Source organism: Dreissena polymorpha, chromosome 12 (genome assembly GCF_020536995.1).
Source record: "Dreissena polymorpha isolate Duluth1 chromosome 12, UMN_Dpol_1.0, whole genome shotgun sequence".
In the NCBI taxonomy this organism is placed as follows: Eukaryota; Metazoa; Mollusca; class Bivalvia; order Myida; family Dreissenidae; genus Dreissena; species Dreissena polymorpha.
Window position 1 is genome coordinate 41,462,452 of NC_068366.1, and position 14,231 is coordinate 41,476,682.

Consider the following 14,231-nt stretch of genomic DNA (forward strand, 5'->3'; position numbering starts at 1 on the left):
CCAGCTTAAAAAGAACCCAAAATACAATATGCCTACTGCAGTTGTCCTTCCCGAGTACAAAAGAACACAACAACAACAAGAGGTCATGACCCCACAGTTTTGCATTTGAAAATGGTCATATTCTTAGGATTCTATGCAATTTGGGGATACAATAAGACCTATTACCCTCAAATTTGACATTGAAACCTACCCTTTACCAATATTTCCCTTTTTGACCGGTGCCAATTCGCATATTTCTACTTCCTACTGTCTACTGCTACCTATATGTCACTTCCATTTCCTAATGTAGAATGAACCAACAAGGGAGGCAACTTGTGACGTCAGGTTTAAGTAGTACAAGTAAATAAAAAGTGGTTCTTTATTGCTTCGCTTCAAATGGGTCTAAATAACATATAAGTCAAGAGCTCTTTTCTGGTTGGATTAAACAGTTCAAAATCACCCACTTGAGATAGTTGAAACACTTATCTGACAGAACATTCAATGTCATGCTGCATGCAAGCTATTTACATCACAAAAATTGTATCTGATTGAAATCAATTTGCTATTGCTTGAAAAACATCCATTTATTGGTATACACCAGAAAAGTGGTTGAATATTTAAGGAAAACATAAGAATTTTGATTAAATTTTGTGTCTCAGCCAATATTTTCGGATTGGTTTTGGAAATTGCAAATTGTACTGATATATTTATAGCCAAAGGCCAAAGGAAAGAATATCCTTCATATTTCAAGTGAATCGACCTTAAAATGGTCACTTTATTAAATGAGAAACAAAATTATACATGTATCAACCCGTTATAGTCAGTGACATTAAAATATTTGGGTGCAGTCATTTGTTTTTTGAAAACCGCGACATGCTGTTTTTTCGGAAAAACGACGATCGGTAATTTCTGTTACCATTCGGAAATTTCACATCACAAGTTTTCGTCAGCATTCTTATGTTTCCCGCAAATATTCTACAACTTTGTTGGTGTATGCCAATACGTTAATGATTTAAAAGTAATATTACTTTGATTTAGGTTAGGAACTCTTTATACATTTGCTTAAAAAAGATGCCTCACATTTAGCGCATAAAATAGTTTGAACCCAGTGGCAAACAGAAAATACTTTCTGAAACCCTTAATAGTATTCCTGCTATCATTTGTCATCTATTACTTATGTTGTAAGTTCATGTTGTAAATTATTGGTAGAATATTGCAACCCATCCCTGAATAATGTGAATATGCCATGAGGTTGGATTAGCATATATCCCGATCAGACTAGAATATTAAATATATCAATTGTTTGTTATAAAAAATAATAACATAGGTTACAACTTAAATTTCTCGTGCATAATACAAATATGCTTACTTTGGTTAAACTTATTATGATTTGTGCATTATAAACTGGCAGGGGAGCAACGTATGTGTGTTCTTTCTTTCTTCTTTTTAAATCACTGTCTGAAGAAGAATTTGAACTATAATTTTTACAAAGGAAATAAAAGCGTTTACCGTCTTGCTATACCATTCGAGCCTAACATATTGACTGATTATATTCATAAATGTAGCATTATTTGTGTTAAATAATATTTGTATGTTTCTTATTGGCTTTTGTGATCATGTGCTTCATTTGAATATAAAACGCCTATGTGGTACATCATGTGTAATAAACTTTAACACCCTGATGCCTGTGATGTTAATCAAGATAAAAGGTAGACGTAAATATTACTCGAAGAGGGATTGGCAGGAATGTTATATACTTAGAAACCTGCTGATGATCATTCATTGTTTAACCCTTCAAACATGATTTACGTAAAATATACTTTTTTCATGGGGGAACCGCCGATATTCGACGGTAAAAAGTGCCAAACAAGGGCCCTGCTTTAAAAAAAAATCTTGTCCATAACCATTGGCCTATTTCTATCAAATTTGGTATGTATTAAAATCTTAAAGTTCTCTACCAAGTTTGTTCAAATTATGCCCCTGGGGTCAAATATGACCCTGCCCCGGTGGTCACAAAAATGAACATATGCTTAAATAAGGCCTATTTTGTGCAAACTTTAAAAATCTTCTTGTTCATAATTATAGAGAATAGGGCTACTAAATTTGGTATGTAGTGACATCTAATAGTCCTCTACCAAATTTGTTCAAATTATTCCCCTGGGCTTAAATTTGACCCTGACCTGGGGGTAAAAAAACTGAACATATGCTTATGTTCCATAACCGTAGGGCCTAGGGCTACCAAATTTGGTATGAAGTGACATCTTATAGTTCTCCACCAAGCTTGTTCAAATTATGCCCCTGGGGCCAAATTGATCCCCTTAAGGCTCCCATTAAAAAGTTGTTCAAGAAAATTTGATTCGTCAAAAAACATGGCCACAGGAAGTTTGCATGTTTATGTGTTTTTGCTATTTATTGGATATGGAATAAATAAACTATTTTCGTCTCAAACTAAAAGTTTATCGAAATACACTTGGAATAACTTTTTAATTATAAGAGAAAAATGCATACGTGTCGAGCGTGAAAGGTAGACCAACATGTTAACTATCCATAAATGTTAACCCTTTACCAAATGACACATTTTGGACTGCCCCAAATTGAAAGAGATTGCAGACGAGAAATAATGTAAAGGACTATTTATAAAGTAGCTGGGTGGGATAAAAATCATTGTGATAAAAGGAGAAATTGCTCATAATGAGCAATTTCTCCTTTATGAAACCGGAAGTCCTGTTTTCAAAACGAAAACAAACTCTTCAGAAGGAGTTATGGTCTATTGGAACGTCAGATGGAAAAGGTAAAGGAAAGTTAGGTCAAGCTAATTGTTTGTCATGATATCTCTTTAAACCTCACGCCATATATAACTAGTGTTGCCATGATCGCAACATCTTGATGAATTATTATTCAAATTTTTGTCTCATAAATATTTACTTTGTGTAACAAACAACCTCTACAAAGTTATCATTCCCACTGCCTTTCGGCACCTCATGAACCTGAACCTTTGTACAATTAACAATTTCTTCACCAAATTAACAATCCTGCTATACTCACTAATGCCTCAAGAATGAAGTTATGTTCAGGGGATCTACGTCATTAGATATTTTGCATATGTCATGAACTATATAAGTAACAGAAACTTTGAAACCTACATACACTTTTTGTTATTTAATGGAAAAAGATTCATGATTGAATGAAGGAACTTTCATTAATCTTGTCGAACATGCGTAGATTTGATCTTCAGCATCTAAAAATATGTGAAATAGAAAAAACGACAATATCTTTTGGAGAGATAAATGTACCTACGCGATAAGCAAAGGACCTGTGCGACAATTCTCGGGCTTTAAAGTCTGTTTAGTTAAAACTGTGGTAACATTTTCCATACATAAAAATGCTCACCCTTCCAACTTTAAGAACCCAGTGGGACAAGGGATAGAAAGAGACAGTCACATGCTTGAGTACATTTCAAACCATGCGCATTGAAACGTTTTTTTCGCTTAAAAAACAGTGGAGCGATTCAGGGCCATCATTGTCCTCTTGTAAATACTGTATGACGAAAAGGATCTGATATTTTAATAACATTGGTTTATGTAAGAACCTGCTTTATCATTATAATTCTATGTTCATAACATGTCATTTATTAGAGCAATTAAAAATGTGGTGTCTTAAACAATCTGGTTTAAAGGTTTTATCTATACAGCTTTTTTGGTACAGTTTAAACTCAAGTAATCAAAACACACATTACCCAATAGTCATGTGACAGTATACATACATGTAGTTACACTGTTAACCTCTATCATACAAGCGCCATTTGATGGTTAACTTGGGTACTGTTCAGTTAGAAATTTCATATCACTTGTGTGTGTGTGTGTGTGTGTGTGTATTGTAAACATATGCTTGGACATAACTATTTCAAGTTATTTCAGATTGTAAAATCTTGTTTGTTGAAAGTGAATTATCAAAATGGCCGCATCTGGAATTTCTAGAAATTCTTATGTGGTTAAATATTATTGTTGTACAATCTGCGAAAAAGAGCGGTCTGTAGAAATAGATGCAGATTTTTACTGTGCAAAATGTCTTAAATACTTCTGCAGAACATGTATAAACTCCCACAGACAGCATGGTTGGTGGTTTTATAAAAAATCTCCCTATGGAAAGGATGAAATAATGAAGTGGCCACTTTCTAAGAAGATGGAGACTTCTCTTTTAGCATGTGCCATACACAAGGGTGAAAAGTTAACAAAGTACTGCACGGACCACAATCATCTGTGCTGCTCTAAATGTGTTGAGCTTAATCACAGGTAGCTTGAATTATTGCTTATTTTATATCAGTATAAATTATTGCATTGTATAATTCAATTACATGTACCATCATCCGTTTTAATTTGTTTGGATTATTGTAATATAAGTTGCATAAGTATTTCCAAATCAGTGCATGTGTACAATTTGTTGTTCAGCTTTAATTTGTTAATTTGAGTTTGTTAACAAATAACTCTTCAATGGTTCAAGTATATGGATTACAAGATATTGGCCATATTTCAGCAAAAAACATAGTGTAAAAAGTCCTTCCCTGAAATGACTAAATAACTCTTTCTTTGTTGTTTCAAGTCAAAATGGTAAATGCAATAATCATGATGGACCCAAAGCTGTGACAATCAACAGTTAATAAACAGTAAATTTCTCATAAATAATGTAATGACTCCCATGCGGCAATGCGAGCTTTGTTTCAGAAAAAAACCTTAAATCAACCTGCCTGTATGTCTGATGCATGTATTCCTTTACCCAATTTATGAAGGATACGTCACACTTAATGGCTGAATGTACGAGTCTGCATTTCTTAACTCACTTGAGCTTAACCTGCTCACGGTGAGCTTTTCTCAGCCTGATCTCTTTATGTTGATTGTTCTTTGTCTGTCCAACAATTAGCTAATGAAAACTATAGAGGCACCACATGTATTGCCCAATATTCATTGGACTTGGTAAGAACATAAATTGAGGCACTATGATATTTCTGCCAAATTTGAAACTGGGCAATGTGAGATAAAAAATGTAGGTCACGTAGTCAAATTGAAAAAAACAACAGTTTTTCAACTCTATACAACAAAAGCATTGTTCGCATTCTTTCTTTAATGTGCTGAACTGTCGTACCTGACCAAAGTTTTTAAAAAAGGTCCGATTGAAAATGCTTTGTTGTCGGTTCACATGTCCAGTAAATTATTAAAGAGCAAAAGTTTCTTTATTTCATAGAATTAAAACATGAAACTAAAAGCGAGCTTGAATGAAATATGAGCAGTACAAATTACCTTGTTTTTTGTTAACAGTCATGAAATGTTACTGCACATGCGCACCGAACACTTTCTCCTATGCCAGTAAATGTGTCAATAGGTTTTACTGTTAAACCAAAACATGTTCTGCAACTCAGATCGTTGTATTCGGGTATTTACAGTTGGTGTTGATATTAATTTGCGCTCTATAGTGCTTTTTCATTGATTTTTATATCTTTGTGGTTGGTTTGTTTATATTTGTAGTTTAATTCTGAGTTTTAATATAATTTCCAGACCGGGAAATGTATGTCATTGAAATATCGTAAATACCTTAAATTGCTTTAAAAACTTAGTCTGTAAAATTATGTTATTGATAGCAACATGTGTTAAATTGTTTGAGGTACTTCATTGAGTCCTTTCACGTATAAAGGTCTTTATGTAGAAATAATTTATTTACATTCTTCAGTCATTGTGACACCTAACTATCAGCATCAGTGAAAACATTGGTGTTCACAGAAATGTGCATGCCAGTATACATTACTGAATTTTCAATTGAAAACTTGCATTGTCTTTAACTTCATTTTGGTTTAAATATTTTTTTTTTTAAATACTATGATTGTGTTGTGATTTGTTAGTGTTACTTGTTTAGTGCTGTGTTTAGTTTTTATTTCAGTTTTATGCCCCCGGAGGAGGGCATATAGTGATCGCACTGTCCGTCTTTCTGTCCGTCACACTTTGTGTTTAGGTTTCGAAAAATGCTCATTCCCCTGCGAAATGTTGTTCTGCAGTTCACGAATAATTCGTGAACTGTTCGTGAACTGAGTTCATGAATTGTTCACGAATATTCAGTGAACAGAAAATGAGCCAAGTCTGTGAAATGTTCTTGAAATTTTAGTTCATGAACTGTTCATAAACACTAATGGCATGAAGTGTTCATGAAATATTCTTGAAACCTAGTGGCATGAAGTGTTCATTAACTATTCTTGAACCCTTATGGCCTGAAGTGTTCAAGAACTATTCTTGAACCATTATGGCATGAAATGTTCATGAACTATTCGTGAACACCATTGGCATGAAGTGTTCTTGAAAAGTTCATGAACAACACAATTCTTGAAAAATTCTTCATGGGTTTTGCTGTTCATGAACAGTTCATGAACATTTTTCTTTTATTTTTCAATGGCTCATTTTCTGGTCACGGACTGTCAGTGAATAGTTCATGAACCATAGTTCTTCAAGAGTTCATGAACTGAGGTGGCATGAAGTGTTCATGAACTATTAATGAACAAGAATTTGTCAATTTATGCAACGGTTATCATAAGTGTTACCAAAGCCAGGTTTTTTTTTCCCCTTTTTGGGAAGATAGCCCATGGCTTTGGAATTGGGAATTTTATCGGCATTTTCAAGAAATTGGGAAAATAAATTGGGATTTAAAACTACATGAAAGAGTTCAACATCTTTAATAACTAACAACACCATCATGATCAACAGTATAACTAACAACACCATCATGATCAACAGTTTTGCATTCACAAACTTATTTCTCTTGTTTTCATGGCCCTGAACTTATCAACCATTGAGTTCAATTGATCAGGATCAAGAGAATCCGTCTCATGGGTGCAGATTCTCATGAGGGAGTCCAACAGCGACTGACTCATTCTGCTGCGTGAGGATGTGCACAGGGAGTTCATGGTACTGAAGATCCTCTCTACACTGGCAGTACTACTTGGAATGATGCGGCCTAATCCAACCATGTAGTTCATCGCAGGAAAACTCTGCCTAAGAACCAGATCCGCTTGGAATTCCTGATACAGATCCAGCTGAGGATTTCGTTTCCTGTAAAATATACTTATTTAAATAAAAAATGTAATAAATCTCTTAAGTTTTTATAATTGATTACCAATAATTTTACCACTAATAATTTGTGAGTTATAAACTTTAAACTTAATTTAACCATATTTTACAGATAAAAAATTGCTTAACTTGTGATTGAAAATGAAGCAAGATTCTGAGTAATTAAACAGGAAATGTATATGAAAAGCTCTAACCTAAATCATAAAACTTAATTAAATGATAATAAATTGTCAAAGCAGCAGTTACAACTTTAATCTTTACATAAAGTTAAACTTTACATGTTTTTTAAGTTAAACTTACCAATCCTGAAACTAGAATCCGAACCAAGATGTCTGACCTGGTGCCTGACCAGATGATTGCAACAGAAAACAGAACACTATGCATAAACATTCAACTGGAAACAAAGCATGCCATTTAACAATAATATTAAAACTATAACAGTTTTGAAATGATATAACAATGTTTGTCATGCAAACAAAACAAGAACCCATATGCACAATCTTAGAATTAGCCAGATTTCATGGACACCTTTAAATCATTTGTATGTTATTGATTAAAATGATTGTATTGACATGATAAGAAGAATGAATTTATTAATTATTTTGGCTGTTACGTATATCATCAATATATATATATATAAATATATCAATATTCTAAGTTGGCATAAGGTATCTGGTTATAGAATAATGTTCTAAAAACTGAACATAAACTCGAAAGAGCCTGATACTGCTTACTTCATCATGAACATCTGCATCTTAAACTTGTCAAACTCTTGGATGATGAATGCCTCACTAAATACTGGATTGGCCTCAGTTCTGTGTCCCTGAAAGTCATCCTCTGCCAAGGCACAGGTGGTTAGCGTGTGGCTATGATATTAATTAGTGAAAACATCATTTTGAATGATAAATAATCATATTATAACGAAAAATTAACTTTTCTGAAAAAAAAAATTTCACTATCAAATATATATATAACAAGGTATGCAACTCAAAATCAGCCCAAAACGGGGTGCATCGCTTTGAACAGCCATATCTTCATCAATTGTGCAGCGATTTTCACGATCTCGGTCTTATTCAACGCAGAAATGAATTTCCTTTCTGGAAATGTATATGTCTTGCAATATTTTTACAAATGCTGGGTCAACTTTTAAGAAATAACACGATACACAACACGCATGACCCAGTTGACAGTGATCATGTATTCTTTATGAATGAAATCTCCAGTTGTAAAGACACACCTCCGCATTGGACCAATGAAATCACTCGTATGTTTAAAATGTCAGTTAGTTGAAATGTATGTAAACAAAGGTTTCAAACGGCGCTGGACAGTTAGTCTTGATGCAGAATGTAACGACAAGAACGGTAATAATGTTTTTTCATACGTTTTATTGAATTTTGGTATCGAACTACATGAACTTTGTAGGGAAGTTGCCCTTTACTCCGTGAAGATTTCAGTCTTAAAGACAGCATGATCACTGTCAACTGGGTCATGCGTGTTGTGTATCGTGTTATTTCTTAAAAGTTGACCCAGCATTTGTTAAAATATTGCAAGACATATACATTTCCAGAAAGGAAATTCATTTCTGCGTTGAATAAGACCGAGATCGTGAAAATCGCTGCAAAATTTATGAAGATATGGCTGTTCAAAGCGATGCACCCCGTTTTGGGCTGATTTTGAGTTGCATACCTTGTTATATATATATTTGATAGTGAAATTTTTTTTTTTCAGAAAAGTTAATTTTTCGTTATAATATGATTATTTATCATTCAAAATGATGTTTTCACTAATTAATATCATAGCCACACGCTAACCACCTGTGTGCCAAGGTACCATAGTGTCTGGCCAGAACCTGGATTTTTTGCTGTGAACATAGTGAATTACAGTAATTTACTTTCATGTGAGTTTGTCACAGTATTAAGAACACTACATGTCTATTGGGAAATTTGAGATTTTATATTTAATAGCCCAGCTTAGTATTTGTGGACACAAAACATTGGAGAAGAACCTCATTTGATTTGCTGGTCAATTAATTGTGCAACAAAAAAAAACAACTGTTCATAACTAACCCTACCGGCCTTATTTTTGTTATGTCCTTATATGTGGATTGGGTAATCTAAATCTGGTGAGACTTACACTGCCATAGTCATTCAAATCAAGAAGAGCATCAGGTACATTCTCCAGGCTGAACACCGAAAATGATGCAAGGACTGGGGAGCAGAAGAATGAATCTTCCAGCTCATGGATGAGATGACATGTCACAGGGACTGCTATTTCCTCCACTATCTGTTCAAGCCCTAAAGCCTCTTTGTCTCTATATTGAAAAAAAATCCTTTATTATTTAAGTTGTAAACAAAACCACATGATAGAGGAACCCAAACCAATTACAGATTGAATTCAATATAGTTTGCTGTTATTGAATCTTCAAATACTGAAGTGATTTTTATCCCCACGCTTTTTGAAAAAAAGGTGGGGATATTGTGGTGATCTCCGCCGTCCGTCCGTCTGTCCGTCCGTCTGTCCGTCCGTCCGTCCTGGCCACTATCTCCTCCTACACTAAAAGCACTAGAACCTTGAAATTTACACACATGGTAGCTATGAGCATATGTGCGACGGTGCACTATTTGGAATTTTGATCTGACCCCTGGGTCAAAAGTTATAGGGGTTGGGGTGGGGCCGCGTCAGAAATTATCACTCATTTTTTTAGGTTATTTTACATTTACTTCTTTATTTCTACACCGATTCACTTCAAATTGATACTGGACCTCACCTATGACAATACGGTCAATCTCAACCATGCATGGCCCCATTCCCAACCCTGGGGCGCCCCGCCCACATAGGCCACACCCACCAAAAATTTCTATTTACTATAATTTTTTCATTTCTACACGGATTCACTTCAAATTGATACTGAACTTTTGTTATGACATTAGGGTCAATCTCAACTATGCATGGCCCCAATCCCAACCCTGGGGCGCCCGCCCACATAGGCCACACCCATCAAAAAATTCCATTTACTATAATTTTTTCATTTCTACACGGATTCACTTCAAATTGATACTGAACTTCTCTTATGACATTAGGGTCAATCTCAACTATGCATGGCCCCATAACCAACCCTGGGGCCCCGCCCACATAGACCACACCCACCCAAAATTGCTTTACTATAATTTCTTCATTTCTACACCGATTCACTTCAAATTGATATTGAACTTCTCTTATGACAATACAGTCAATCTCAACTATGCATGGCCCCATTACCAACCCTGGGGCGCCCCGCCCACATAGACCACACCCACCCAAAATTGCCTTTTACTATAATTTCTTCATTTCTACACCGATTCACTTCAAATTGATACTGAACCTCTCTTATGACAATACGGTCAATCTCAACTATGCATGGCACAATTACCAACCCTGGGGCGCCCTGCCCACATATGTCACACCCACCCAAAATTGCCTTTTACTATAACTTCTTCATTTCTACACCAATTCACTTCTAATTGATGATGAACTTCTCTTATGACAATACGGTCAATCTCAGCTATGCATGGCCCCATTACCAACCCTGGGGCACACCTAGGTCAAACATTCGGCGTGGGGATACGCGTCGGCCTCTGCCGCGCCATTTCTAGTTACATTAGTGATTTATTTTACTCTACAGCAGTGTTACATAATAAACTATTAAATAATGAACGTTTTTAGGTTTGTTTTTTTTTTATTAAAATTGTTTACAATATTTTGAGCTTAAATTATTCTCAAACCTAAGGCGTCTTTGGAATACTGTACGATCATCAATCTCAGTGAAGATGTCTTGCAGTCTTGAGAAGTGCAGGGTTTGGTCAGGTCTATGGAGAGAATTGCGAAACCTTTCAACCAGCAGATGAAGTGTAGTGATCAGTTCCTTTCCAAGAAAAAATTATCCAATATCAACTAGTATTTTAAAACTTTCCGAAGAATATACATACAACAAAATACAATAATTGTATGTAAAATTATCTCATTTGATTAATCATTAATACTCTAAATGTATAAATCATTTGTTGTTAAAATTATGTTTTGTAAAGTCATATTTTAAAAATATTCATTTTGTAATTATAATTGCATAGTAATACTATGTGATTACAATTTCAATGTAAATAGTATGTAACAAAATTGAAATAGGTACCTGCAATTTAACCTGGACATGGGAGAAGTTCAACTCTGCCAACTGAAGGTAGTTACTGAACCCTATCACTGGCTCTAAGATGTCGCACAACACCAGAATCCCTGCTACAGTGTTCTTGGCACACAGCATATTCCGGACACCATCAATTTCTGGATCATGCTTCCTCTCGGTTATTGCATCCAATGCATCTAGAACCTAAGAAGGAAATTGTGTGGCTCATGGACTTTGAAAAAATTTAATTCATAAAAATTAAAATGATAAGCTATGATACACTTGATGTGAACTTTAGTAATTCTCAGTTATTTATTACTCTTTTTAACTCCCTCAAAATATAATGCATAGCATCTTCTCATTTTTGTAACTATTATAACTATAACCTCTGCATTATATTGATTTAAATGAATGAAAAACATGCCTGAACATAACGCTCCATTAGTCTGGTACATGCATGACCATGCGACAGCCATCGGGTAGCTGCAGCTCGGATCAATTTCAGGGTCTTCATGCCATAAGCACTCTGTATGTTCAAGAATATGGCATACTTCTGTGGGCTGTAGTGGAATAACTTCCATATGCTCAGAAGCAGACTGTCAACATTTTCTAGCACAGGAAAACTGGCCATCAAGTGTTTTATACAAAGAGCCAGCTTGTGATTTCTGCAGTTAATGTACAGCTGGTGGGGTGCATGGTGCCTAAAACGTCTCTGCAGTCCTATATAACAATGTGAGATTCACATTTATTAATTATGCATCACTATGTGAGCACCATGTAAATATTGTTGTAAAGTTAAACTACATCGATGCAAGAAATAATAATGACATGCTTAATAACATTAATAAATATATTTATTTCTTAATTTTTAATAGTTAATATAAATTATTATTGTATTTTTTAAATTATAAAGTTTACAAAACTTAATTGCATTTGACATACATGTATTAAGTTTGTTGCAATAACACTGGGTAAATCAAAACTTGAAGAAACCAATTCTACCATATCTACATGTACATTATTTACCTGTATTTTCACCACTCATGGTATTACAGCCATCAAAGCCCACAAAGAGTGCCTTCTTTATATCCACATTTTTCGCCAAGAGGAAAACCTCTATGGCTGACATGAGAGATGCTGCATCAGTGCGCTCTACCTGTACGACTCCAAGAAAACAATCTGTAACTGTCTTAAGATGCGGAAACCGTACTAAAATGGCAAATTGCTCTCTGTGAGCTTCATCAGTGGACTCATCTGCGAGTAGGGCATAGTATGGGGCACATTGGAGTTTTTGCAACAAATCCTGTTCAAGTGTGGAATTTATTGCTGTTAACAATTCAGTACAAGTGGTTGAAGATGTGTACTTTGTTTGCGGATGTGCCTCAATGTATGGAACCATATCAGTCGCACCCATGTTTATCATGAAGTCCACAAGTGTGTCAAAATTGTTCATAGACCATCGCTGTCTTGAAAGAAAGTACAAAGTTTTTAGTAAACTTTGTATGTAAAGTCTGTTTCTTGTTTTTTCTTCCTGTTGCTTGGTATCAAAACTTTGTTGTAGCATGTCAGCAACAGTTCTTTTTACCTTATGGGGTTGATTTGTGTTGCTTGCAATGTACTTTGATACACAAAATTTGTGACACTTACTGTCCTCATGGCCAGCTAATTTTCTTGTTGGGTGAGTCCCCAACTTGGTTCCAGAGATGAATACATTTGATGTGTCTGTGCTTGCAAACAGTTCACACAGTTTACAGCAGAAGCCTTCTTTGGCAGCGCTATAATACAACCAATAATACCTGGCCTCATATTTTGGGGAAGCAAACAATCTTGCGTCAGGCACAATTCTTTTACGAGATGCTTCATCTTCTTCTGATTCTGAAGAACTACTGCTTTTCGATGCGACAGAGTCACTTTCTTTTAAATTGGAAGGCGTTTCAATTGCAGCACTTGTTGACGATGTGGACGGAGTTTCAGTTGGAGGACTTGTTAGTTTACTTAATGAAGCCTGCTTAAAGAAAAAATCTACCGTTTTCGTTGTGCCAGTTTGTTTCTTAGGAATCTTTTTTACGTAGTATTTGGAGTTGTGCGACATGTTTTTCCATTGAATGATTCAGTCGAATCACAAAACGCTTGAATTTCATCGCAAATATAATAAGCGCCTGAACAACGCGGAGAATATCGGGCACACGCATAATGTCGACGTCATCAAAATCGGGGTATTATTTAAAACCCGTACGAGACCGGATCGGACTACGCTTTGTTAAAAAGCGAAACAGCCGATGTCATTAGCGTTTTTACCTGATTGCCGATTGGGAATTTTTTTTGAAATTTTGGGAAAAAAGTATACTTTTTGCGATTGGGAATATAGCCGAATTTCGGCTATAAAATCGGGCGAAAAAAAACCCTGAAAGCTCAACAAACAGGTCAGGGTAAGAAGAAACAAGTCTTGTATTAGCACTTAACATATTGAAAGCAACATATAACAATAATTTAAATATAACACTAATAACTGAGATACAAGTGGTTTGATAATACTCTTTAAATTTCATAATACAACTTTGCACTATATGTTCATGAATAATTCATGTATTAAAAAGATTATGAACAGTCTCATTTTCAGTTCAAGAATCATTTACTAATCAATGGTTTCCCTGAAATGGTTACACTTACAGTGCCAAAGAACTTGAAATGGAACCAATGGCTGATCAGTTCAGCCGGTAATTTATTAAAGACTTACATTTTCAAATATAACATAAACCATGTGCCTTCCGTTTCAACTTCCTGTGCACACAATATTCTTCCTTTGTAAAAACAGCAATGCAATGTACATGTTTGAGTTCTTGATATCATCTTAAACTGTTCTTGAAATAAGATGTCCTTAAAACGTTCTTAAACTTGTCTTTTGAGTCTTCCAAGAACAATGACAGATCATTTTAAGAACATATTGGATTCTTAAAAAGTCCATCATATGTTCAAAAACATTGTGTATA

General features: G+C 34.9%; 1 protein-coding gene and 1 long non-coding RNA gene across 5 annotated transcripts in view; one reads left to right on the plus strand and one right to left on the minus strand.

Annotated features, from left to right (window-relative positions):
- Nucleotides 1-14,231, plus strand: part of LOC127852880 (uncharacterized) — a 240,960-nt gene that overhangs the window by 184,507 nt on the left and 42,222 nt on the right. The window lies entirely within an intron of this gene.
- LOC127852892 (uncharacterized) lies at nt 6,847-13,345 on the minus strand. Its single transcript, XR_008036348.1, has 3 exons — nt 13,268-13,345; nt 7,386-7,429; nt 6,847-7,067 (listed from the first exon to the last, which is right to left on the minus strand). It is a non-coding gene; the product is annotated as an uncharacterized LOC127852892 (long non-coding RNA).